Below are 25813 nucleotides of genomic sequence, written 5' to 3' on the forward strand. Positions count from 1 at the left end.
GAGAAGCCTCCATGGGTTACATACTGTAAATGAGCCTTGATCGTCTATTGTAGTGTTGGTGGTTCTTCGATTGTCTTTTCTTTATGGACTTTTACAGTATTTTATGTACAGTATTTTCAGAGTATTCTCTGTAGTGGTCACACTAGGATTTTTTAATTTTTGTTTTTACTAAATAATTTATTTAACAATTTTATCCCACTCTTTCCCCAATTTGGAAGGCCAAATTACTCAATCCACTCAAAAGGACTTCCCTGTCACTAGTAACGCCCAGTCCCCTTTTCAATCTACCGTTGAATTATCAGACATAACATTAAAACCACAGTTGAATCACCAGTTAGCGGCCCAGCTCCCATGCATTAACTAACAGATGCCAGTGCTGATAAGCATCGTCCTTGGGATTGATTAAGAGAGAGAGCAAGACCAGTTGTGCTCTCTGTCTCTGGCTGCTGATGCCAAGCAGAATGCTTTGGGATTTAAACAGTGGCAGCGGCTTTGTCTGGATTTTTATATATATATATATATATATATATATATATATATATATATATATATATAGCAGTGGTGGCTGTTCCTTAGTAGGTGAGGTAACTTTACATACAGTCCATTATTAGCACTGCTGCATTCATTTTCATTTTGATTAAATGTATTTAACAAGATGGAAAGGGGGCTATATGCAAAATGCAAAAATCCACAAAATATTGAATATTAACTTTACCAAGCTCACTGCCTGGAGTCTGGGCTTTATGTAACATTTATGAGAGAATCTCTTTTACTGTAAAACGTCCCTAATGTTTAATATCTCTTCCTCATATCTCATTTGCCTTTCTCTTTTCTCTCTCTTCCCCCTTCTTGATTCCTTTCTGTGTCTCTCGTTCAACATATTGGCCCTTAACAAAGTGGCTCACTTTTTAATATATACTTGCCCTTCAGTGTAGTTTACATTTAATGTAGATCCCATACATGGACAGGTTCCATTGGGACCAGATAACCAATGTTCTTCATTTCACCTGTGAGATATTTTATTGGTATGGCTGATCAGTGAAAATAACTTTTCCTTACTATATTAAGAGCATTTCCAAACCCAACAAGTTGCTTACTGAATTTCTCGAAGAATTAAACTGCCTTGCCACCCTTTATACTTGAATAACAGGTTTAGGTACCAGCTGAGCCCAAGCTAAAAATACTAAAAAACAGATATAATCAGACTGTAGAGTTCTCCTTATACTGACAGAGCACAGATGCTCATTGTATTAACTGCTTAAACTACATGAAGCCATCTGTGGTTCTTGGCTTTTTAAGCAACTGTTAGATTTGTATGTATAGATTTTTTAAAATAATTTATTTATAATGTTGCCTAATTTTCTGCCCAATTACCCAATAATTTCTGTTCTCCAACAACTCCTGTTCATATGAACTCCCTCTATAACTAATAATGGTTCCAACTCTAAAAAAGTAAAGCAATAACAATATGTCACCTGAGGCTGCTGCTTGGTTTAAGGTGGGACAGAAAAAAATAGCATATAGGTAACCTCTGCTATCACTGATTTATTAGGGGTGGACAATGATAAAAAAAATAAACATAAAATTCTAAGTGGACGGTTGACACTGGGATATAAAAAAAAAATAAAATAATTTTCATCAGATTTGTAACAGAAGTCAATGATCCAAAATGTCATGATACTAATAATAATGCACTCCAAATATCTCCATTTACCAGACCTAAAGTAAAATAAATAATAGTGGACAGATATAATCTACTACTATAACAATGGAACATGAGAACAGTGAATTTTTTCCTTTGCTGAAAACAGCAATAAAGTAATACCCTGATGTGATAATTAGGGGTAGGTGATATGGCACGATATTTCACGGTATAATATTGTTCACAATATTCAAAAATATTGGCAATATTATTGGGTACGGTATGATTATATGGCACATCCCTTTTGAAAGAAAATCCCAGCAACCCACCCCTGGAGAGAGCATGGGCAGTTGTGCTCTCTCGGACTTCAACTGCTTATGGCAAGCAGCATGATCTGGGATTCACCACTCAAAGACTCTTTTCTCCCATCATTATAATCTTGCAGATCTTGCAACTCAGTCAGTTTGCATTGCTCTGCATGTAGTTACCAATTAGTAATTCCAAGGGTGTAATAAAAGTCACAGAGCATAAGTGGTTTAAGTTAAAATGCCTCATGCGACTGCTGTGGGGAAACCTCAAAAACATCTACAGTATGTTTAGTAGCGATGTTATGTCACATAGCTAAGCAAATGGGGCTTTAAATCTTTCTGAAATCATTTCATGTGGTCGATTTTGAATGAAAAGTGTGCTGTATAATTATAATAGTCTATTTTTCCAGCTTTCTTCCATGTGAAAGTTTTCTGTGAGCTTGTGCTAGATGATATATGAGCTGACATATGTGTGACCATTATATCTCAGGTTACAGTGCTTTGGTTTGTGCTCTAAGAAATGAAAAATACAGAAAGCTGAAGGTTATCTAATCTCTGTTTCACTGTTTTAAGACCTAACATTACTCACAGTTAAAACGTAGAGTAAATGATGCCTCTAAGATTGTTTGTTTGTGTTTGTCTGGCACATGCTGTGGCTTAATCTTGTAACTCCACTTCAATTCTCTCATCTGTATTACTAATTATGTGAATGTGCTCTCCAGTTCTGGCCGAGGTGTTGCTGTAGGGCTTGTCAGAAATGACCTCATTGTCTGACTGACCTGGTTTGGTTTTTTATCTTTTCTTTCTCTGATGTAAAACAGACATGTGCTTACTGTAAACACATGTTTAGTCATTGGACAGTTCAAACAAACATTTGGCTGTTGTATGTCCTCAATTAGATGCTAAGGATATGTTAGAAATTGGCCGAAAACTGAAAGAAGAGAAGCGATAACTCCTATTTAAACCCAAACAGTATTTGGACATCTGTGTATTTTCTTGTAAATAACAGTCTGAGAGAGTCAAGTTTTTAAGATTTTTTTGTGGAAGTTCTTAGTTGTGATCACTGACTGCTTTTCCAAGGCTGAATGTTTCTGAGCACTGGTGGTTTTTCCACACAGATATGAAATGCTTACAAACCAAGCTGGAACTTTGGGCCAGACATTTGGAGTGCATTATTAGTATCATGACATTCTGAATCATTGATTTCTGTTACAAATCTGATCAAATTCCTGTATTTTTTTATATCTCAGTTAGAGGTGTGCCATATCATATTGTATGCAATAATACAAATTAATTTTATTTTTGTTGCAGTAGTCTACTCTTGAAATATTTTTTATATTTAAAAAATATCGGCATCAGTTTAATTTTTGCTAAAATAAATCAAGAAATCACTCTTTTCTCTAAGAAGAAAATCACGTAATAATGAGCTAATTTCTCATTTTTAAACCATATCATGTAACTAATTAAGAGCTAAAAGTGTGAAGAAGATTTGTTAATCTTTATACCCTCTAACATTTTAAATACAAATATGTTTATTTATAGATACTATGGCTTTAAAATAAATCGAATTAAACGCATAACATTGTGAGTGACAACAAAGTCAAATTGCACTACCCATGTGCAGTAAAATGTACTCATGTGACCTAATGAGGCTGGAGGTGGAGTGAGGTAGAGCGAGGTCCACAGTAAACACACACTAAACTACTTGCCTGGTTGATGTTTGCTTCGTTTTTTTTATTTTTTTTTTTGCACATTGCTTCTGACACATGGCTGTAAGCTCATTGTGGATGGTACAGTTACCCTTTCATTGTTGAATTCTTTATCATCTAAATCAAAGAGCACACGCGTCATCTCTGTAAATATGCGTGCTATGCGTTCTCTGGTGAACATATGCGACGTAAACAAAGGCTCCCTTTCCCCCATCTGTTTGTAGAAATATGACTACTGCATGACTGGATTTGGGATCTGTGAGCTGCGCTGCCTTCCTCTCCAGATCTTAGGATGAGATGTCTGGTGGAGTTCTGCTTCAGGGATGTTGCATAATTGATATCATCTCTAAAACCGCTGTTCAGGAAACGCTATTTTAGGTGGGCCAAAATGTATGACTTTAATATATGGCAATCTCAGTTCAGCCCCAGTTCTGAGCACTTAATGCCAGGCTTATTGTCACGTACAGTGTGTCCCAGTGTTCTACAGAGAGAGCGGATTATTGCTATAGGCCCACTTTCCCACACTGTGTTTATTTGCCAGGAATATAATCTCTGCTGGAAGCACCGTTTCCGTCTTGCACTTTTGCCAACATGAAACATTCATGTGGTTTTCATGTGCATGAGGCATTCTTTTACTGAACGCCAAGTCCTCCTGCGTGCTCCACGATAAACTGCGGGAGCTAAAAACAGTTATGATATTTTTCTTTGTAAGAACTGCTGATCATTTTGTTAGAAAAACTAATTATAACTACAAAAGACCTAAAAGGGAAGATGTAGCAGACTCTTGAGTGGTGGTGCACTGTTGTACTGTGCAGCAACACCTACACACACACACACGAAAATTATTACAAGCAGATGTGTAAGTGATTTTATAATTTGAAACTATTACTAGCAGTAGAAATGCTTCAAAATATTACTTTACTAAGAGTATTCATTTACTGAGACTATATTAGCAAACTTTAGTATAGTAGTTTAATCGCACACTAAGATAACACTTTACAGTAAGGGTACATTTAATGCAATTTCCTAATTTCCTTAATTTCCTAACTAATTATCAATTGTATAAGATTTTTATGAACTAAACTCTTAATGCATTACTATTTATAACATTCCAAAGCTTTAAAATTTAATAATGTACAAATATATGTCACTGTAAAGCAGAAAGTAGACGTTTCAGGATGTGCTGCCCTTAATAGAAGGCATTAACACTCACAGCAGACAGCACAGTGAATGGTAATGATTGGACAGTTCTAGTCAGAAGCTTCCTGTCATAGATAAGTGTCTCTATTTCCAAAAGACATGTCAAAAGGCATAAATTTCAATATAGTTAGGTTAGAAGAACATGGACTAAACTCTTAAAGGATAAAAGATAAATATTATTTTTATTTAATATATTTTATGCAAGAGTTGTGTAGAAGCACTATGTAAAAGTTTGGGCAACCTAAAGGACTTACAGATAGCTTTTCCCTTTTGTATTAAGTTGTCCGGCCTTATTCACCATGTTAGTGCTATGTCTTGTTTCATCGTTAGACGAGGTCAGGTGAAGTAAATGGACTTCTCAACAAACCTTGTCCATTTAATTAGCAGTCATGGGCTCTGCTCAGCAGCTACATAGCACTCTGAAAAGTAAACAAATTGATATATTCAAAGACGAAGAAAGTAAATAAGGAGATAGATCATAGTGATTTAGCAGACATTTCATGCATGGTGCACTATTCTACTGGGCAGCAACACTTACACAAATATGGCCTTCATGGAAGAGACCTCCTCAAAAGAATTAAATTACATTCAAATTCACTTTTTGTGTTGCACTTTTCACAACTAATGTCGCAAAACAACTTTAAAGATCTTGGTATGAGCCTCCATTAAGCATGCAAGTTGCAACAGTGGCAAGGAAATTCTCCTCTTTAATAAGTTAAAACAGAATACTTATCACCATTTGCTGTAAAAATTATTCAGAATATTCAAGATTCAAAGAGTTTATTGTCATGTGCACAGTAAGAAACAGGTTTCCTTGTACAATGAAATTCTTTCTTTGCCCCTCGCCAAGTATGCCGCATAAAGATAAAAATAGAAAATATACAATAAAGAAAGAAATAAACTAACTAAATATAAATATTAAATTGGTGTTAAATTTACATCCAGGATGAAAATATATACATGAAAACTGTAATGTGTTATGGATATTATTTACAAGTAAGTACATGTTATCTACAGCAGTGGAATATGAAAAAAGTGCAAAAGGATCACTGAAACATGTGATTGTGTCAATTTAACCAGTTATTACCCAACTCTGAGTTTTTCTGATGGCAGCTGGCAGTTTTTAATGTTCCTCCTGCCTTCAAACTGCAGCAAGTCTTTCTTTTCTCTTGGGACTTTTTAACTAGATCCATATGCATCAGCACAAAACTCCTCACCTTCCCCCTTTCCCTTATTTTTCTATTCATTTTCAAAACATTCAGAAGCTCTTAAGCTTGTCCAAGAAAATCACGACTCTTTCAATATGAAGTTTATTAGCCAGACCGGTTGGTGGGGAGGGCTTGGGGGGAATTGGGCTTGATTTGCCAAGTTGTGGTGAAAACAGCTGGGTTGGTGTGAGCTTGGCTGCGTTTGCAAGTCTCTCTCTTTCTCTCGCAGTCTCTCAATGACAAGTGGAGGGAGAGAGAGGAATCATTTATATCCTAAGCTCCTGTAGGTTTCCAGTGCCTGCTGCTTAGTGGGAGATAGGCCAACAGCCCTGCAAAGTGGTCTGGCAAGAAGGCCCTTTATACATGGGGCTATTAAGTTTTTTTTTTTTTTTGCTCGTGAGGCTGTTATTAGATGTTCAGACAGTGGGGAGTGTGTGTATATATATTACACCTCAGGGTTGCTGCATACTGACTTCTTTCCTAATCAGACTTTTGGTTAAGGAGTTTTCTCAACTTTTACATTAAAAGCAGTAGTATTCCTGATCCTAATTTATTTGATCTATTATTACACATTCATTCCTGCATTTTAAACCTGTACAACGTTCCTAAAAAAGTTGGGAATGATGCAATTGCTCTCCATATGTTTGACAGTATTTATTAAACAAACAAAACAATATACTCAAAAACAGAAATTCACACAAACATATTTATATTAACCACCAGAGACGTCCCTAAATCTGTAAATTAACACTTTAATCAAAAAACTTTTATAAAGAATACAATGGCAAAGAAAGCAAAGTAACATCTTTACCTCATTAGGGTCAGTTTAAAAAGCTTTGTCTCAAGCTGTGTTGTTATTGTGAATGACTTCATAACATTCTCATAAATTGTTCAGTCCTTGCTGCCAAATCCTAATCTAGTCCCTTTTTAGAATCTATATCATTTGATTTTAGTTGCAGTAGACCCAATAAAGTCGTGAAAATCTTTCCTCTGCAGATCACTGTTCAGTTCTTTATTTGGGTAGTGAATTAAATCACTCCTCATTAAACCTTTTTCATCTTGATTAGCTGTTGGATGTTGTTGATTGTTTGTGTACGTGTTGTTTTGTCAGTTTGTTTCTCTCTGAGCAAGCCTGCTGATTGTGGGAATGATGGTTAGGGATGATATGCAGTGTATTCCCACTCTGTTGGTGGACATGCAATATGAGTCATTGAGATACAGTGACTCTTTTTAGAACAGCTATCAGGGAGGAGATGGCCGGACACTGGAATGGAATGTTAAGGAGAGTTTCGTTCTGGCTGTGAAGCACAGATGACTCAGATGAGGAGCTGGCAGGATGTGTATCTGTTTGGGTTGAGGTTTTTCCAAGATAAACCAGTGTTTTGGTTGCTTTGATCTGCCTTGCTGTGATGATATGGTGCTAGCCTTTTGTCCCCACCCTCCACCCGACACCTCCTAAAACACTGGTCAGGTCCACCTAACAAAATGCTGGACGTAGCATCAAACTGTCTGACTGCGTTTGTTTAAGACAAACTCTAATTAAAACTAAGGTTGTAATGATACAAGAATTTTCATTTGATTTATTTGCTAAGTGTAGGCCTGTCACAATAATTACATTATCGACTTATCGTTCAACAAATGAACATGACCTCAATCATTTTAAAAATCATGATATCTTCCTTTGTGTTTGCGTTTGCAAAATGCACTTACTTATATTGTGACTGTGGGCGTGGCTGCAGTGACCTGGTAGTGCAGAAGCACAGAGAGAGACAGACACAGGAAGTGAATGAACTCAAAACTTACCTTTATTAGGAAAAATGCCCTCGAACAACACTAAAAACAAACATAGTAACGGCCCAGTGCATCTCTAGTCGCTTAACTCGCTTAGTGTCTCTTAGGTTCGTGTTTTCTCAGCCTTCCTCTCACCGTCAGCGTATCTCTTGAGTGATGGCTGAGGCAAAGTCTTTGTGCTGGTCCAACACAGGCCAGCTGGGACAGCCCGGGGCTGCACGTCATGGTACAGGGTGGACCCACGGTTCCCCTGCCTCCACACTTTGCAATGAGTATATGTAAATATATATGTTAAAGAACCTACTATAACCTACTTTGGTTCAAGCTGGGAACTTTTAGGGTTCCAAAATATTAGGTGTGTGAACAGGAATTGAAAGTTTATTGTCTTTAAAAGGTTGTAATTTCTTTATGATATTATGTTATATTAGTGCCGTTTAAAGGTCTTAAATGGCAAATCACATTTATCGTTTATCACAATAATTTCTGGGACAAAATATCATTCACAAAAAAAATGTTATCGTGACAGGCCTAGCTAAGTTTATTATTTCATTTGTCATGATCTTGTACGCTAGTAGCTTTTGGAAACATTAAATCATATGTTACATTACTTTTGCCATGTCCAAAGGAAGCTAAAGAACACTAAACTTTTCTATAAGATGTGTGCGTGTGTGAGTCTTTCTGTATCGAATGTGGAAGAGATTTCTGCTAGAGTCACTTTTTCTACAGATAATTCTAGCCAGACACTGCCTTGCCCAGTCATTACCACCTACTGCACTGCCCAGTGTGGGTCATAATTTTAGCCTTCTGTATGAGGTATTTCCAGTTCACACACCTGCATTTCTGCAACTTCAGAAACTTCAAAATCTCCCATCCTTCAGTCACCCACTATCAGGCTTTAAGAACTTGAGTGATTAATGTTGCCTTGCCATGAGCACACTGTGCACCACTTAACCTCACTCACAAGATAACACCTCAAGTTATCTCAAGTTATCACTCAACACTTCAGGATCGATTTACACAATGCTATGCCATAACAATTGGCATGCCCCTTTAGTTTCTTCAAGAACCATCTCTTAAAACTTCTTCAGGAAAACAAAAGTGGTTCTTGTAGGTTTTTGGCATCTTGTTCTAGAAGAGTGTACTGCAGAATGCAATTTCAATGAGGTATGGATCTTCAAAACATCAGACAGGTCTTTTGCGGTGCTCCCAGTATGTAACTGTCAATACCTACCAAAGGTGCTTTATAGAAGATTAACTGGATTCATGTGTGCTCAAGCTTCATTGATGTAATCCATTGAGACCCCACCTCACAACTTCCATACAAGACTTATCTACAGGTCTGCTGCTTTAGTATTGGTGCTAGATCCCACAGAACACCTTCAGAGGTCTTCAGAGTCTTAAGAGTCAGTGCCTCAGTGGTTCAGAGCAGTTTTGGTGGCATAAGTGTGATATTAGATATTACAGGAAGGTGGTTTCAATGTTATGTCCTGATTACCTTTAAAGGCCTCTTTATTAGTTGCCGTTCTGTAGCTAATTGGTTTTGCTCTGTTCACATTATTCAAACATATATATTTTTTGTAATATATAGTTTTCAAAGTTATGAATACATACACTGTGGTACATTTTTAGTTCACTCAGGCTGTGAGTATTTTTATATGAGTGCTCTGCCTAAAAGAAATTAAGGTGTTTGGCAGTGAGCCTTAAAGAGTAACGGCAGATCTTAACATGTACCTGAGGCTTCATCCATCTGTTAGAGCTCCAGCAGGGCCACCTACTGCAGCTTCTCTCTCTGATGCCCCAGTCCTGTGAGTGATGGCTTCTTTTATTCCTTTACCCTCCTCTGTGTGCTAAATGGCCTGTCTGGTTGATTGATGCAGCTTATGCTTGAAGAGGTCACCCTGAAAGGAAAGGAGACTTCTGCTGGTCTGAGAATCCTGAGCTGGGACTTCTGCTCTTCAAATTTATATTATTTTTCAACAAGTTGTTGAGAACTTAATGCATAACACTGGGATGTATTGCTAGACTGCCTAGTGAGCTGGCCTAGAGGACACAATTTTGCTTAGTGACTGATGAACTTTTCCACCAAACTTCAGTGACGAGAGGTAACATTGTTATAAGTTGGACTAATGTTGTATTGTTCTAGTTTGTAAATGAAATATTACTGCAAAGGAAACAACTAAAGTGATACATACAGCTCTGGAAAAAATTAAGGGGCCACTTCAGTTACTGAATCAGCTTCTCTTATTTTGCTATTTATAGGTATATGTTTGAGTAAAATAAACAGTTTTATTCTATAAGCTACGAACAACATTTCTCCCAAATTGCAAATAAAAGTAGTCATTTAGAGCATTAATTTGCTGAAACTGAGAAATGACTGAAAAAACATGCAGAGCTTTCAGACCTCAAACAATAATGCAAAGAAAACAAGCTCATATTCATAAAGTTTTAAAAGTTCAGAAATCAATATTTGGTGGAATAACCCTGGTTTTTAATTGCAATTTTCATGCATCTTGGCATATTCTCCTTTACTGGTCTTACACATTGCTTTTGGATAACTTTATGTATAACTTTGTGCTGGTGCAAAATTTTAAGCAGTTCAACTTGGTTTTGATGGCTTGTGTCATCCATCAACATTATCAACAACATGATTATGCACCCTCAGCAACTATAGAGCTGTTAGCATTGCTGCACTACTGTTACTGTTACTGTCTTTCTAACATGCCATTTGTATCGCTACCAAACCATAAGCATCATTAGTAAAGGGATGCAGGCCTAACCCACCCAAACTACCGTATCATTAGCATTGCTACCGAGTGCCCGACATCGAAACTGCAATCCTAGCATTGCTTCCACACTGGCCGTCTACCTCATTCAGCCTTGCCATTGTGATATTAGCATCATTAATGCAGTGTTCGATTCAGCCAGCATTACTATGGCAGCATTAGCATTGTTACCACACCTGTTGCTGGCCTGACCAGTCAATGATTCTATGCAGCCAGTGGTGGTCCAGCAAAACCAGACTTGCCTGTTTTATACTCGTTTTTACTTGTTTTATGGCCTTTTTTGAACGAGAAGTTCTGAATTTAAGGACTTTTTTTACAGGACAATATTTGTTTATGGGTGATTGCTTTAGTAAAGGCTCACAGAACATTTTCCACTTGTTACTCACAGGAAAGTCAGGTCAAGGAACAGGAAGACTTGGCTTGTGTATTTATAGAGTTTCCTGTTTTATATTACTTTTTTTTGTATGATTGTGGATATGAGTTTCCACAGCCAGACCTTCCACTGAAACTGTAGACTTTTGTTTATGACCAATTACAATGGGAATTATGTGGAAAAAATTCTGTGTGTTTACTTATAGGAAGGGATGTTATGGTTTGGGATGGTGGTATTAAAGTGCTGGTATTATAGATTTGCAGTGTTTTATGATATTGCTATAAAAAGTCTTAACATTAAATTCACCTGCTTGACAGCTCTGACCCAGCAACACCTGGGGTTCACAAGACCTCCACAAGAAGGTGTACTGTAGAATCTAGCACCAATATATCTGTATATTAAAAACCATGTTCTAGCTTGTTTCCAGTTGACTGGTTGTCCTTTGTTTGAGCACCTTTGGTAGGTACAGAGCAATGTATACTGGAAACATCCCACAAGACCTCCCTGATGTTTTGGAGATGTTTTAAGCCTGTTATTGTGAACCATCACAAATGTTGGCCCTTGTCTAAGTGGCTCAGATCCTTACGGTTGCCTGTTTCCCTGCTTTATGACATCAGTTTCCAACCAGAACTGTCTGACTTGCTGTGTATATTTCAGCAATAAAATCAACAACACCTGCCTAATGTTGAGAAGGTCCCCATTGGGCCACCACAATAGATCTGACTATTCGAATCATGGACTACACAAGGCCTCTAACGGTGTCCTGTTGTACCTGGCAGCAAGAAATTAGTTTGCAGCAGATTCTTCCTGTAAGTCCAGTACGTTTTTTTTTTTTTTTTTTTTTTTTGTTAATAACTTTTTATTTGCATTGTGGGGAGAAGGTGATTACAGCAGTAAAGAGACAAAAAATACAGAGAATTAGATATAGTGCATTACAAAAGGTTCCTGATAAGACTAATAACTGAAGACCAGTTTCTTATTGTTTTGTCTGATGCACCCTGGAATCTAGCACAGGATTTTTCATGGATAGCAATATAAAGAACATTCCACTTCCAGGCATCAGATAGTGGAAGAGCAGGATTAAACCAAGCTGTTAAAGCAGCAAGTAGAAATCTGCGATGAGGAAGCTGGAGCTGCAGTATAGAGTTATCATTGAGTGTTGGGGAAGGGGAAACAGGAAGGTTCAGAGCTGTTAGCACAGAAGCCCAGAACTTATAAACAGTGGGACATTCCCAAAACATATGCATTACTGTGCCAATTTGATTATTAGCACAGAGGTGACAGTAGGGATCAGGTGCGAGCTTCATTTGGTATCTTTTTAGAGGTGTTGTGTAGATTCTGTGGATTAACTTGAAGTGTATCAACTGATGTGCAAGGTTCCTTGATGAAGAAAAAATATTGTCCCAAATCCTGTTCCAGTTAGGTGGATTGTTTTGCTGCAGCTCCCTTTCCCAAGTTGCGGATATAGCAAGTTTCTGTGGGATTTGGGAGCAGAGGTGATTATACAGATGAGATACCATCCCACTGCCTGGGAGTAAATACTTATGCAATGGGTGCGCAAAGAGAGAAGCATTCAGCGAGATTCCACATGCACGAAATACAGAACGAATTTGTAGATAAAAAAAATGTGTGATCTGGGAGAGAGAAGGAACTTTTTAGGTCTTGGAATCGCATGCCCTTATAATCAAACAGATCTCCTAGGGTCTTTACACCCCTAGAAAACCAGACACCATTCCACAAGGCTGACCCCCCAATAACAGTTCTGAGTTATGCCATAAGGGAGAGGATGAGGTAAATGGAGGAACTTTAATATATTTAGATCTAATTTTCTGCCAGACCCGTAAAGAGTGACTAATAATAGGGTCAAATTTAATAGATGCTGATCTGGGATTTTTAGAGAAAAATGGAATATCATGTAGACAATGGGGTTTAACTGAGGCCGCTTCAGTAGTACGCCAGGGAATTTTAGACTCTTCGCATAACCAAATTTGAATAGCTCTCATTTGAAAGGATAGATAATAAAGTTCAAAATTCGGCAGTGCTAAGCCACCCAATTTCTTGGGCCTTTGCAAAGTAGAGAAACGCACACGGGGTCTCTTGCCAGCCCAAATAAAATTTGTAAGAATAACTTGAAGGGATTTAAAAAAGTCTGTTGGAGGAGCTAGGGGGATCATTGCAAATAAAAAATTAACACGGGGGGAGAATAACCATTTTCACAATGGATATTCGTCCTTGAAGTGACAAAGATAGATTAGACCATCTCTCCAAGTTTGCTTTTATTGATTTAGGAGTATCAGAATAGTTTAATTGTATTAGGTCTGTCAGTGATGGTTTGATTTTAATTCCTAAGTAGGTAAAAGTCCAGTAAGTTTTGAAGCAAGGCCTCCATGTTGGATCTGTTACAACAGCATTTTTTTTGTGATCATATATTGTCAGGGAAATACTTGCATTATTATTGCAATTTGTTTTATGTCACATATATTATAATACCAAAATATCAGGGTAATGTAATGCAACATTTAATTAAGCTATGAAAGTCAGCAAAATTATACTGCCTATATATTGAATGATAAGTCAGTAATTGTCATGATGGGCCTACTTCCATGGAACACATCAGTGAGATCGGATGTTCTAATCCACTTGTCTAGCCATGGCAACTTTGCCTTTGTCACAGTGGCTCATATTCCCATTTTGCCCATTTTCCTATTCCTGCATCTACTCCAAGAACATACCACTTGCATGTTCACTTGCTGCTTAACATGTAGATTCCATCCCTTGACAGATGCCTCAGTAGAACATAGTGTTTTTCACTGCACCTGTGAGTGGTATTAATGTCATGGTTGTCAGTGTGTATATGTCACCCTTTGCTTGGTGCCATTGTAAAAAGGTTAGTTTGCGGTAGGTTGGTACTTTAGCAGACCAGGATTTTTGTCAAATGTCTGTCTGACATTACATCACTAAATCTTGAGGCTTTCTATTCAAGCATTACATAATAAGGCTTCATGTTTGATAAGGAACATTACTGAAAAGCAGTAAAAGTATAATTGTAATAGCAAATATAGAAAATATTTAAGTAAATCTGCTTAAAATGGTCTCTCTTCTGAACTTCAGTTTAAAATCAATATTTTCTTGAATACAAATCAACTAGTTCATGGTCTGCAAATCTTTAGTTTCGTTATGTTTGTCTAGTTTTGCTAAGTGAGAACAGGCAGCTTCTCAAGTGTCCTATAGGAGATTTCAAAGCCCTCAACATTTTTAGAATGTAAAAAAGTTATTTTACTGCAGAAAACAGAGTTTTGTATCACCTAAACCTGTGGCCCATATACGGCATTTTAAGGGGTTAATCCAGAGCGTGATGTAATATAGAACGATCTGTTTACAAATAGATTGGCAAATTTAATTGTAGTCAGTAAGGTTTGGTGTCCTTAAGTGTTTCCACACTGTTCACACTGTTCACCATTACATCATAGCTGGAAAGACTTTGGCAGTGTCTTCACCCTGCCATTACTCTAAGCACTCACACGGTCATATCATTTGCATTTTACCCTGCGCTGATTGCCTTCATATGACCGGAGACTGAGTGTGTGCAGGTCGTCCTGCCTGGAAGTGTTCTGATGGACCGACTGTGTTTGGATGAGACTATTAATGAGGCAGAACTGAAAGAGCTCCACTCCCATTGTCCAGCTTTCAGCGGCACTCCAACAAACAGAGGGTGTCAAGGAGAGGCCATGCAACCGTGTCTCTGTGTTTACTGAAAGAGAGCCAAATAAATAGAGGAGAGAGGATGGCTGCTCCACAGAGAAAGGTGGAAAGGTTCACTCAGTCTGAGGATACTGGCATGTGAGGTGCTGAGCACATGGTGGGATAAGGCAGGTGATGGATATTTTAGTAGAGCTGCTCTCTCTTTTTGTATTGTTCTCTTTAAATGCCTACACTCAGACTGATGCTCACTGAAGCAGAGGATTCACAGTGGATTGTAGTGTATTGTCAAAGAAAAGGTTGCATTCAATTCTGTTTAGAATGAAGATAACTGTTACCAGGAGGCATAAATTATTAATTTAGATTAATATAGGCAATATTTATTGAGCTACACATACAGCTCTGTAAAGAAATAAGAGACCACTTAAAAATGATACATTTCTTTAAATTACCAAATTGAAAACCTGTGAAATATAATCAAGAGGAAGATAGATGATCCCATGCCATCAAACCAAAATGAACTGCTCGAATGTTTGCACCAGGAGTATAAGACTGGTGGAAAAGAATATGCCAAGATGCATGAAATTTGTAATTAAACCTTTAAACTTAAAACGTAAAACTTTATGAATATGAACTTGTTTTGTTTGCATTATTTGAGTTCATTAAGAGACTTGCTTAACTGTCACATTGTTAGGCATAGCATTAATCTAGTAATAAATAAAATGTATGTACATGTTTTTATAAAAAAGTAGACCTTGGCTTTTAGTTGATTGCTGATAATGATTGAGGGCAGGATCGGATGAAGGGTCTTAAACTTCAAGCAAACATAGTAGTGTAGAATAGTAGTGGACTTTAGTGATGTTCTGCATTGCCTCTCAAAATGACATGTAGATTACTTTTTGAAATCAAACACTTTTTTTCATAGAGTTGCCAAATTTGTGCATCAGCTGTAGGAGATTATATCTTATTGCATAGAACTAAACTGTGAAGCTCAAAGTGGAAACACACCCAAACATGCTGGGTGTCTAGCACTACATTTGGATGTGATCTCTATAGCTGGTCTGCACCATTTTCCAACTCTATTTGTTGGCTCTGCTGTATTCTGCTTCTCTGATACTCATTGTACTAGACTGAGTGACCCGACTCTCAAGAGTGATATCCAGTTAGTTAAAAACCCTTTACTCTGCTCCCCCTTATGAGTGTTAATACAAAGGTTGAAGAATCAGAGTTTATAAAGCTTAGAAATATGACTCAGCTGGCATTTTCTAATTGCAGTTGGCGATTTGCCATGGACCGAATTTGCTAATTAAGTTCTTCTGAATGTTCTAACACATGTCACTTCTATTGGAATGAATGATGAGTGCTTTTGACTAACTCCTACTGAAGATATGCTTTGCTAGACTTTTATGTAACTGAATTATATAAATGAATCAGGATCAATACTTTCACTTGACAATAAGATTATGCTACTGCATCCACCTGTGATGGTCCTGTAATTATTTATAGATATAATGTGAGGATGGCAGACAGTTTGACTTTCGTATTGTGATTTAATTTGTGGCCCATCCTCTTCCTTTAGGAAGATACCAGAGCCGTCTCGCTCTCACCATAGGGTCTGGGATAAGGATCTGTAATTGCATTTAAACAGAAGTGTCTGCTTTCCTCTTTACATACATCTCTCTATTTCTCTCTCTCTCTCCTTTTCTATTGCTTTCTCTGTAGCCCTGTAAAAATGGGTTAGCTGGTGTGTGGAGCAGCCTTTCCCAGAAAAAGGGAAGTGCTTGGATCAATGGAGATTAGGTTTAAGGAAAAACAATGCCAATTGGCTGCCAATTGCCTAATTTAATGTATGCCGAGCAGAGTTCTGCTCAAAGCCACAAGGAAAAAAGTCATTAATTGCATCTTGGCTTCATTTTTGGAGTCAGGAATACAAACTAAAATAATTCTATTTAGAAAGCCACGTCTTACTATTCCTGTGCCTTATTTTCCTGTGCTGTATGAGCATGAGTATGCTGGCCCAGAGAGAGAGAGAGAGTTGTAGAATGAAGTAGTGTGGGGTGGGGGAGAAGCTAGGCCTTGCCTTGTGGTTAGCCATAATTTAAGCAGTGCCGCGAGTGCTGTGGTTCAGGGCATGCCTAGTGATGGGCATGGGAATACTTAACAGTCCTCCAGAAAAAAATGAGGCCCTCTATAGCACAGAGCCAAGCAGCAGCTGCTGCCTCCACACAGTTCCCATCCATATACACAGCATGAGCTCATGGAGTACCACCTCAACCTGCGCTGCGAGAACATCCAGATCCATTACAGTTTCACTGTGGAACTGAATGTGGAGGAGAATGTGGTTAGCACTGTCTGGGCTGGTTATAAAATATTTATAATGTATTTGATATGATTTTCCTGTAGATATGAATTTGTTGCTTTGTGAACATTATCGCAGTGATATTAATGCATATTTTGTGCAAGTAGTTGAGTTTACTGAGAGTTGCTGCAGATGTTGCAATCCCAAGTTGTCTTTTTGTCTATTTTTCTTTAAAGAAGAATTAAGCATTTCTACATAAAAATAAGAGCTTAAAATTTGTTGTCATACTCCACTAAATGGGACAATGCTATCTATGTTCATTGTAACTGTAGTTTTTCACGATTATAAAATATTAATGTCCATGTATTGTATAATAAGTACATAATGTAATTGTCGTGACAGGCCTAATCCCTAGTATTATTATTTTACCATCTCAGTTCACATGCTTCTTTCGCTTCATGCACTTGTTCTGTATCTATCAGCTGTATTGGAAGACCAGGGCAAGATCTATCAATTCTCTTTTAATGTGGCATATGGCAAATATTTTTTTTTAAATCCGTTAACAATCTTAAACTGATGTGCATTTGTGCACAAGTGGAATGCTTCACATTGGAGATGGAAAGATCAGTGGGCTGTGTGTCAGCCAAAATACGTCATTGCCCAATATTTCTCTAATTTAGCTGATCTGATTTGGAATTAAGGTTTATACAGCAGCTCAGTGTGGCTCACTGTTGTGGAAGTAACCTGCAGTACCTCATCTAACCACTGAATGGAACTTGAGGTGGGCACAGCTACCAATACTCAGTGGATGAGCCCCGCCTTCGTACAGGCTGCAGCCAATGATGCGTTAATCAGCAGCCAGACTATGCTACAGTCCATGCTGCAAACTTGCTCAGTCTGGAACTTGCTTTTTAGTATTTTCTGCAGTTCATATGTGGAGAAAAGAGGATAAAGATTTTAACTTTACTAACCAGATGATACTGCTTTCAACAGTCCATCTTTTCAGCCTATTCTGTGAGTAGCAAAAGTAACAAACACCACTAACCACACTCAACTTTTTAATGCTAACTAGGAAAAAAACAATTTTCAGTTATGTTTCCACTTTGAAATTTACAGTGCAGGTCTTTGTTATTTATATTACTTATATTATTGTCATTATTAAAATAGTAACTTAGTTATGTGTTTTTGAAATAAAATATAGGCTTTTTAAGAAAGATGACTGGAAAACAACACAGTGTGCTATCTATTCATGCAGTGTTGGCATTAAGTAAACAAAAACATATAATTATACAAATAACTATTTGCATTATTATTACCTTATTTTTGACAGATGCTTTTGTCCAAATCGAGTTACAGTAATGATGTATGTTTAGCAATAGAGGACAGAGTTCAAGTTAAAAAACATTTTAGACAGGGCCAAAAGGGAAATAGTGGGATAGAGGAGTAAAGGAGGCGAAGAAGGGAATGAGGTTAGAAGTAGTTAGTTTGTTAGAGGTGTTAGGAGAGTAGGTGATCTTTAAAGAGCTCTGTCTTCAGGAGTTTCTTAAAGATAGCGTCTCTATTAAAATCTATTTATTTTTGCTGAGTGAAATGCTTTAGTTTGTTTACAGCAAGCTTAGATTCCCAATGTTTTCTTAGAGGTGGCTGTAATTAGGTGTGGACATCCAGTGTGGAAGTTTTGGCAGTTTTTCTGTGGCTTTGTTTATATTGATATCAGGATTTAAAAATATATTGCAATATAAACGTTGGCCATATTGTCCTTCTACATTTGTTTAAACAGAGACATCATCCTTAATATTTATGAGCTCTGTAGCTTAATATCTCGGTACTGAAAACCTCCCTTATTACTGTTGTTCTTTTTTTTTTTTCTTTCTTCAGCAGTTGTTGAGTTGGATTGATGTAAAAGTTGCCTGAACTCTGAATTGGCTGTTCAGACTTAGATTGTATTAGATTTTAATACCACATTTAATACTGCACTGCCACACAGATAAAACACCTGTGTCACTTACAATAAAAAATATGTGGTTTGGATTTGGACCACTTTTACCTGCTAGTTGAACAAAGCCTTAATCTTCACCCACACAATTTATATGATGTGGTTTGTTAAAAGTGTAAAAAAAACTCAAAATACTATATCTTGAAATATTTGCTTTTTTTGGCTTTTGTGTTTGTTTTTGCAGTTTGTAAAATAGTTTTACATGAGTGAGTTTGTTAATAACTTTTAACCTAACTTTTATTACAGTTCATTTCAAGTTTGTATTTAAACCACTGTATTTAAAAGTCTCTTTTTTTCTTTCGACAGGCCTGGCTGCCACATCTACCAGAGACAGCCTTCATACCAAAGCTGGTAAGAGACAAACAGTATATATAATTGAACTAGACTTGGCACAACATCTGAACCTACCTCCTTTGTTAAATGGCTGTTAATAGTTAAGGGTTAAAGTTGGCCCAGCTGTTTGTACTCAGTGGTTGGGGGCACACAGGGGGCACTGATATGTTAATTAGGTTAACCTCATGAATATACACTGCATTAATGTAGTTAGTGATATCTGGGCTTCTGCACAGTGAACTTGCTAAGACTGTATGAGGGGTCATTATTTCTAATGTTTTTTTCTAATGTCCTCCCATGCATGAACTGGAATAATGGCTCGTGGCCAGCAGGATGATCCCTGAGGCTGAATTAGAGTTTAGCTGGTGAGGGAGAGAGAGAGCGGTTGGCTTGTTGGCTTGCCTCCGCTTGGCCAGTCTCTGTGGCTTTGTGTCGGTGGTGAAAGGAAACAATTATTCTGCTTTCTGCATTTATAGCCTTGTCCTGTGGGAGTGTGTTACCTGCAGGGTTCAACCACTTTCACAAAATATTAAAGAACATCTCAAAGGGCTAGTAATTACTCTCTGCTTATATGCACACATTTCTGAAGGCCTAATAAGCAGTCAAGTTGTCCTGAGTGCCATTCTGTCAGAGGGCAGGGCACTAGATATAGATTTAGCATTCTAGATCTTCCTCCAGAGTAAAGTTTTTATGTTGTTTTCTAATTGAAATGCTTCAAATGGTTGTTTAAGCGATGCCATGTGGGTTTCATAAGAAACTATGCTTTTAAAAAGTATGCATAGTAAGTATATAAGTATAAAAAATATATTTAAAAAAAATCTTTTTTTTTATACACAACTAAAAGTGGTTATTTTATGGCATTGATCAATAAAGATTTGTGAAGTGTGAAGGCCTTTAAAAGCACTCAGGATGTCTTTTTCACTGTTAAAGGTTTTTATAAGTCAAAACATGATTTTATATCATTTAATGTACCAAAATTACCATTTCTGTCCAACACCTAACAAAATGAATTTTTTGTCCAAAGGCTAAATACCCTCATATAATTTCACTTTGTTTTTTAACCATAGCCTAAATATATTTTTGATTTTTAAAAGTATTTATTTATTTAACAACAAACATGTATGTCCCAGCAGATGAATTAACAAAACACTATACAGTGCTTCAGCTACATGGCAATTTTTGTCAGTTGTGTCCCACTGCCTCTGCTTCAGAATTTTTGAAAACATTGTTTTTTCAATTTGTTCTACATTGTTAAAGCATGCTACCATAGTGTATAGCCATAAGTCGAACTGCTTAAATAAAGTTGATAGGATATTTCGTCAGTGTTAAGAAACTTTTAAAGGTCTCAAGAACCTTAATTTAATGTAAAGTTTTTTCAAACGTAATTGTACTCAAAGAACTTTTAAAAACGTATGTTAGATGGAGATTATTCTTAGTGCTATCATTCTAAGTCATACTCTAGGCTTGTTCCTAGGCTGTACCAGCAGTGTTTGGCAGTATTTGACATCGAGGCCAGGAAGAAAGAGAGCTGCAGAGGACTTCTAAATATAATTCTCAGGTGGTTGTGTGACTTGAACACACATATACCCACACAGTACCTCACACAGTGTAGAAAACTGCTGGCTAAAGTAAAGCTCTTTGTCAGCAGCTCACTAAGAGTTATTCCTCCGGCCAACTTGGCTCCTCAGGAACATGCAGGATTTTGATCAGCTGAAAACCCCTGTTTGTTATGCTGGTGGTGCAGTGCTAAGAACAGGCTGGCTGGCATTGACCTCGGGCAGGTACAGTTCAGACCTGCAGTGTTCTCTGCCTGCAGCTCAGCAGCACGGCAGCATCTGGCTCTGCTCTTTATTATAGTGAAGGCCTTGTGCAGGGGCGTAGCCCAGGGGTGGCCGGTGCCACACAGGGGTAATGGGCTGCCTTGCTGAGCTAGAAAAGTGAATATTATTCAAAACCCTAATGCCAAACCAGGTCATTAAGGATGTTAACTGTGTTTAGATTTACACAATAACCACTTTTTTGCCCCCCCAGACCCAGAGGCTAAACTGCCATGCAAGTACAGTTTAACCTGGTATATCACCCAGATAATTACTTGTTAATGTTAAACTGCTATGAAATCTGCAGTCCAAAACACAGGATGATCTTCTTCCTGTATTTACTTTCCTGGCAGGTTTGACCAATCAGCAGAGAGAACATTCTCACATGGTTTGTTGTGATTTACATTTTTGTATTTTTTGGGCCAAAACAATAGTTAACTGTCTCAGATTAGAGCAAACAAACTATATGCGTGAAAATGCCCATAGTCTGTGGAAGTTGTGGACTAATCTACTGTAAATACACAAACATGCAATGTTTTGTGCAATTCCAATATACATTTTTCCAACCCTGAATAATCCAGCTAATATCCAGCTAATATCCAGCTAATACCTAGCCTGCATACTTTACTTGCTTAGCTCTCAACCAGTAGAAAGTGTTTTTTTCCACCATGTTCATCATTCAGCAATTCTCCATACAACATCATTGCTATGGACTATGAAGTATTCAACTGATAAACTAATTACAAAATTAAACAAAACTTAAGATTTAAACATAAGATTTAATCTGTAAGGTTTATTTGTCTTCTTGTTCTTTGCTCTTACTTTCCAAACACTGATTTTATATATTTGTATTCAAATGAAGCAGTTTATGGGTGTAATATGGTATAATAACCTGTAGTGAGGTAAGCCTATAAAGTGGCCTATCTACATGAAATGTTTTCCTTGAAATTAGTTGTTCAATGTCTAACTGAACAAAAAAGTGATGCTCTGAATTGGCTTGACTCTATTATCTACCATTTGCTCACGAATGAATAAAACACATTACATCCACTCAGTTCTGTCTTTCAGCTTACTCTCAGCACTAATTGTGTTTATGTAATATTTTATTCATATGGAAATGATGTGCAGATTCAGTTATGTAAATTCAGTGCATCACTTTGTATGCCATTTCAGTAACAGCATTCATATACTGTACAGAATAACTTAATTTCCTTCTCTTTTATGATTTTTTATTTTTTTTTTGTCTAAACTGCCCATCCTATTGTAAAAGTTCTGGCTGTGCTACTCATCCTAAGCTCAAAGAAATGTTAATGAAAGTGTTCAGAAATGTCACTGTGAAAAGTCCTGTTTCATGTCTGTCTTATCATGGAGGGTTTCTAGTTTATCCAGGTAACTTTTAAGTTTGATCTAATTCTGGATTTACTGTATTTTAATAGCGTGTGCTACTAATGCTTCTTTGAGTGAGAATTTCATTAAGAACAATGAGCCTCATTTACTAACCATTCTTAACAAGATATTTCCTCTTAAATCCCAGCTATGTTTTTTACAGAGATTTTGAACAATGGGATCTATCTTTATAGAAACAGATCTGTATTCTGTGGATTTAAAAACATTGTGGACCTGACATTGACTTTTTATTGGGGATTTTATTTTTTATCAAGTTGGTTGTTGCGTTGTGAATGTACTTTTTGACTGTAAAAAATTTCTAACTTAATGTTTGCTAAGGTTTAATCTACGTTTCAACCCTCTCTTCCTTATGTCTCTCATCCTGATGCCAGGTATGATAGATGGATAGAAATACTGAGTTGTGCATTATGATACCACTTCCTGTGTTATTTTGAATTAAAGCCCTCTTTTTTGTAGTTGCGTTTACATGAGATTTTATGAAATTTTGAAAATGCAGGTAGCAGAAACGGTGAGATAAGTAAGGGTGAAGAACTTGATGTGAATGTTTTTTAATAATGTAAAGGCTTTTCACACAGATACTGTTCTTTAAGAAATCTAAAGCGGTTCTTTTACAGCATTTCTCAATCAATTCTTTAAAGTATTTTTTATAAGAGCGTAGCAGTGAAATTCAAAAGAAGGCTATGGTCTCTTTAACTGTTATTGTGAAAGGAATCAACCTTGACTTCGTTTGCTTTGGTTTTGCAAAGCTGACGCTTGATCAAAAACCTTATCTAAGCTGAAGTGACTTGGTGGAATAGGCCCCAGGCCTAGACCTCACATGAACTTCTTGTTCTTTGCCCTTACTTTCCAAACACTGCTTATAAATATATTTGTATTCAGAGGAAGAGGTTCATGGGTGTTGATCTCCTGTACTGTTGGTGAAAAGATTAAGAGATCTGAAATGAAATGAAATGAAATGAAAAGGTCTGAAATGCATTATGTGTGTGCCTACATCTCATTAATGTTTTTTAATTGCTACATCTGAGCCATTGAACTACCATTCAATAACTGACAGTAGACTTTTCCTGACCTTCACAAAAAGACTTTGTGAAAAAAGCAGCATCTTCAAACATTTTGTGTGCTGTTTAGATCGTGGCCTTCGCTCACATGGGTGTTTCTCACTGCAGTGAGACAAAATTACAGAGTTGGATGTGACGAGGTTTGGTTTAATGTGGTTTTGATGGTGAATAAAAGAATGAGATGAAAAAAAAAGCAAACAACCCTTGGGATGCCTTTAAGGGGGCTGTGGGTTATCCCCTAAATGACCATGTAAGAGATCATATCATATGCTCTCAATGCTTTCAGTGCTGCTGCTGACCATGCAACCCCAACCAAAAAAGTGTGTATGGTTGCTTCTAATGTTGTCTATGATGTTCTTGTTAAGACACCATTACAACATTGGTGTCAAAGGTAGGGTAGAGAGGGTATAATGTAGGGCTGGATAATATATGATTTTAGCATCGATATCACAATGTACACCAGTCAATTATAGTCAATTTCCATGTGCAAATTCAACGTACATTTTTCCAAATGTTTTTGCTGTTTATTGTATGTTAAGGAATTAACACTGTTAATTATACATAAGAGTGTCTACCAGATATACCATTTTAATTTACTCCAATTATTGATGCACAGACTGGATTATTAGTATTATTATTATGACTTTGCTGGATTATTGACTTTTTGTGAAATTTGGTAAATATCTGTTTGTCAATATCGCAATATATATTGCGGCACAACAAAATTTTAGTTTTTTTTTCCAATATCATGCAGCCATAGTATAACAGTAATACCATGTACCCTTGTATTTCCATTTTTTAAATATCTCCAAATGAGGACAGCACTTAAAAATAACGACATGCCCAATGTATTTAATTTCTGTTCAGTGTCTGTCTACAAAATAGCATGATGTGCTTCAGAACAGTTGAAAACACACCTAAGACCCTTTACTTTACTGTGTGCGTTAAAGTTGGTGGTGGTGGTACAGTAGATACAGAGCCATCTGCAATACCTGCACAATTTTCTAGCCCCTGTAATACTGGATACAGCAGTAATAATTTGAGGATAGGCAGGATAATATGGCCAACACTTTTGTTTCAATATATTAATTTTTGAGGAAATTATATAATTTTGATATCAATTACATGTTTTAATAATTATTAATAATTGTTCATTGTTAATAACAATTATTAACAAAACACACAAAAAAATGCCCTTTAATGAATGTCTGTCATGGAAAGATGTTGTGAATAATGTATAGAAGTATGCTTAAAAAATATATCCCTGTTACTGTAACATTTTCTATGGTGATGTATATTGATAGTTAATTATTGTCCAGCCTGTTTTAGATGGTATATGAAAAAATGTCAGAGAAGTGCATATTTGGCAACGCAAGCGCATCTCTTAAATTAGAATTAAATAATGCTTGATTACATGCATTTAATATTACATATTAATATATATATATATATATATATATTATAATATATATTATATATAATATATTATATATAATATATATTACATATAACTAAAATGGCCAGGTACTGTTTTTTGGCAAATGTTGGCTTTCATTCCTTCAGCCCAGTGACCTATTGTCCCTAAAATCACTGGAGGAATAGCATAAATTTGTTCTCTGGGGCGTTTAGTCAGGTGATAGTACTACATCTGCCAGGCCTGGCAGGTGTTGTGGTAGTGTTTCATACCCGTCATTGGTCTGTACAAGTTATTGGAGTGTTGGGAGCAGTTAAGCTTCCATAGCTGTGTTCCTCAGGCAGATAGAATTCCCTGCATTGGAACTTGGCCTGCTCTCAGACAGGTAGGAGAGCAAACAGCTAAATATCCACTCCACTAACTCTTGAGTTCTTTGGGCTCTTTGGACTCCGTCACGTTTTTCTTCCTCCTTTGGCAAAATGTTTTCATTTCAGTGGACAAAACCTTGGGTGACTGCACAGCCTTGTAGCCGTTTTGTTTGCAGCATGTAATGGAACAGAACTGAACATTTTCCTGCTGTGTGGGTTTTTGAATTGCATTCAAGAAGCTTTTTGAGATCTCAGCCTCGCTCGTCTTTGCTTTTCATTTTCATATTTCAACAAGGAGAACAATTTTCTAGATGAATTGCTTGCCCTTTTTTTTCATTTACGTTTGTCATCAGCATACCTTTTTCTTTGGATATGAAATATGAGCTTTGTTTAAAAAAGGACAGGCAG

General features: G+C 36.9%; 1 protein-coding gene across 2 annotated transcripts in view; it reads left to right on the forward strand.

Annotated features, from left to right (window-relative positions):
• The window catches only part of tspan9a (tetraspanin 9a), a 320549-nt gene that overhangs the window by 17884 nt on the left and 276852 nt on the right, over positions 1 to 25813 (forward strand). For both annotated transcript variants that reach the window (XM_022679616.2, XM_022679617.2), the window contains exon 2: positions 19315 to 19359. The gene's annotated coding sequence lies outside the window, so the exon portion shown is untranslated. The remainder of the gene's footprint in view (positions 1 to 19314; positions 19360 to 25813) is intronic.

This window comes from Astyanax mexicanus, chromosome 9, assembly GCF_023375975.1.
Source record: "Astyanax mexicanus isolate ESR-SI-001 chromosome 9, AstMex3_surface, whole genome shotgun sequence".
Taxonomy (NCBI): domain Eukaryota; kingdom Metazoa; phylum Chordata; class Actinopteri; order Characiformes; family Acestrorhamphidae; genus Astyanax; species Astyanax mexicanus.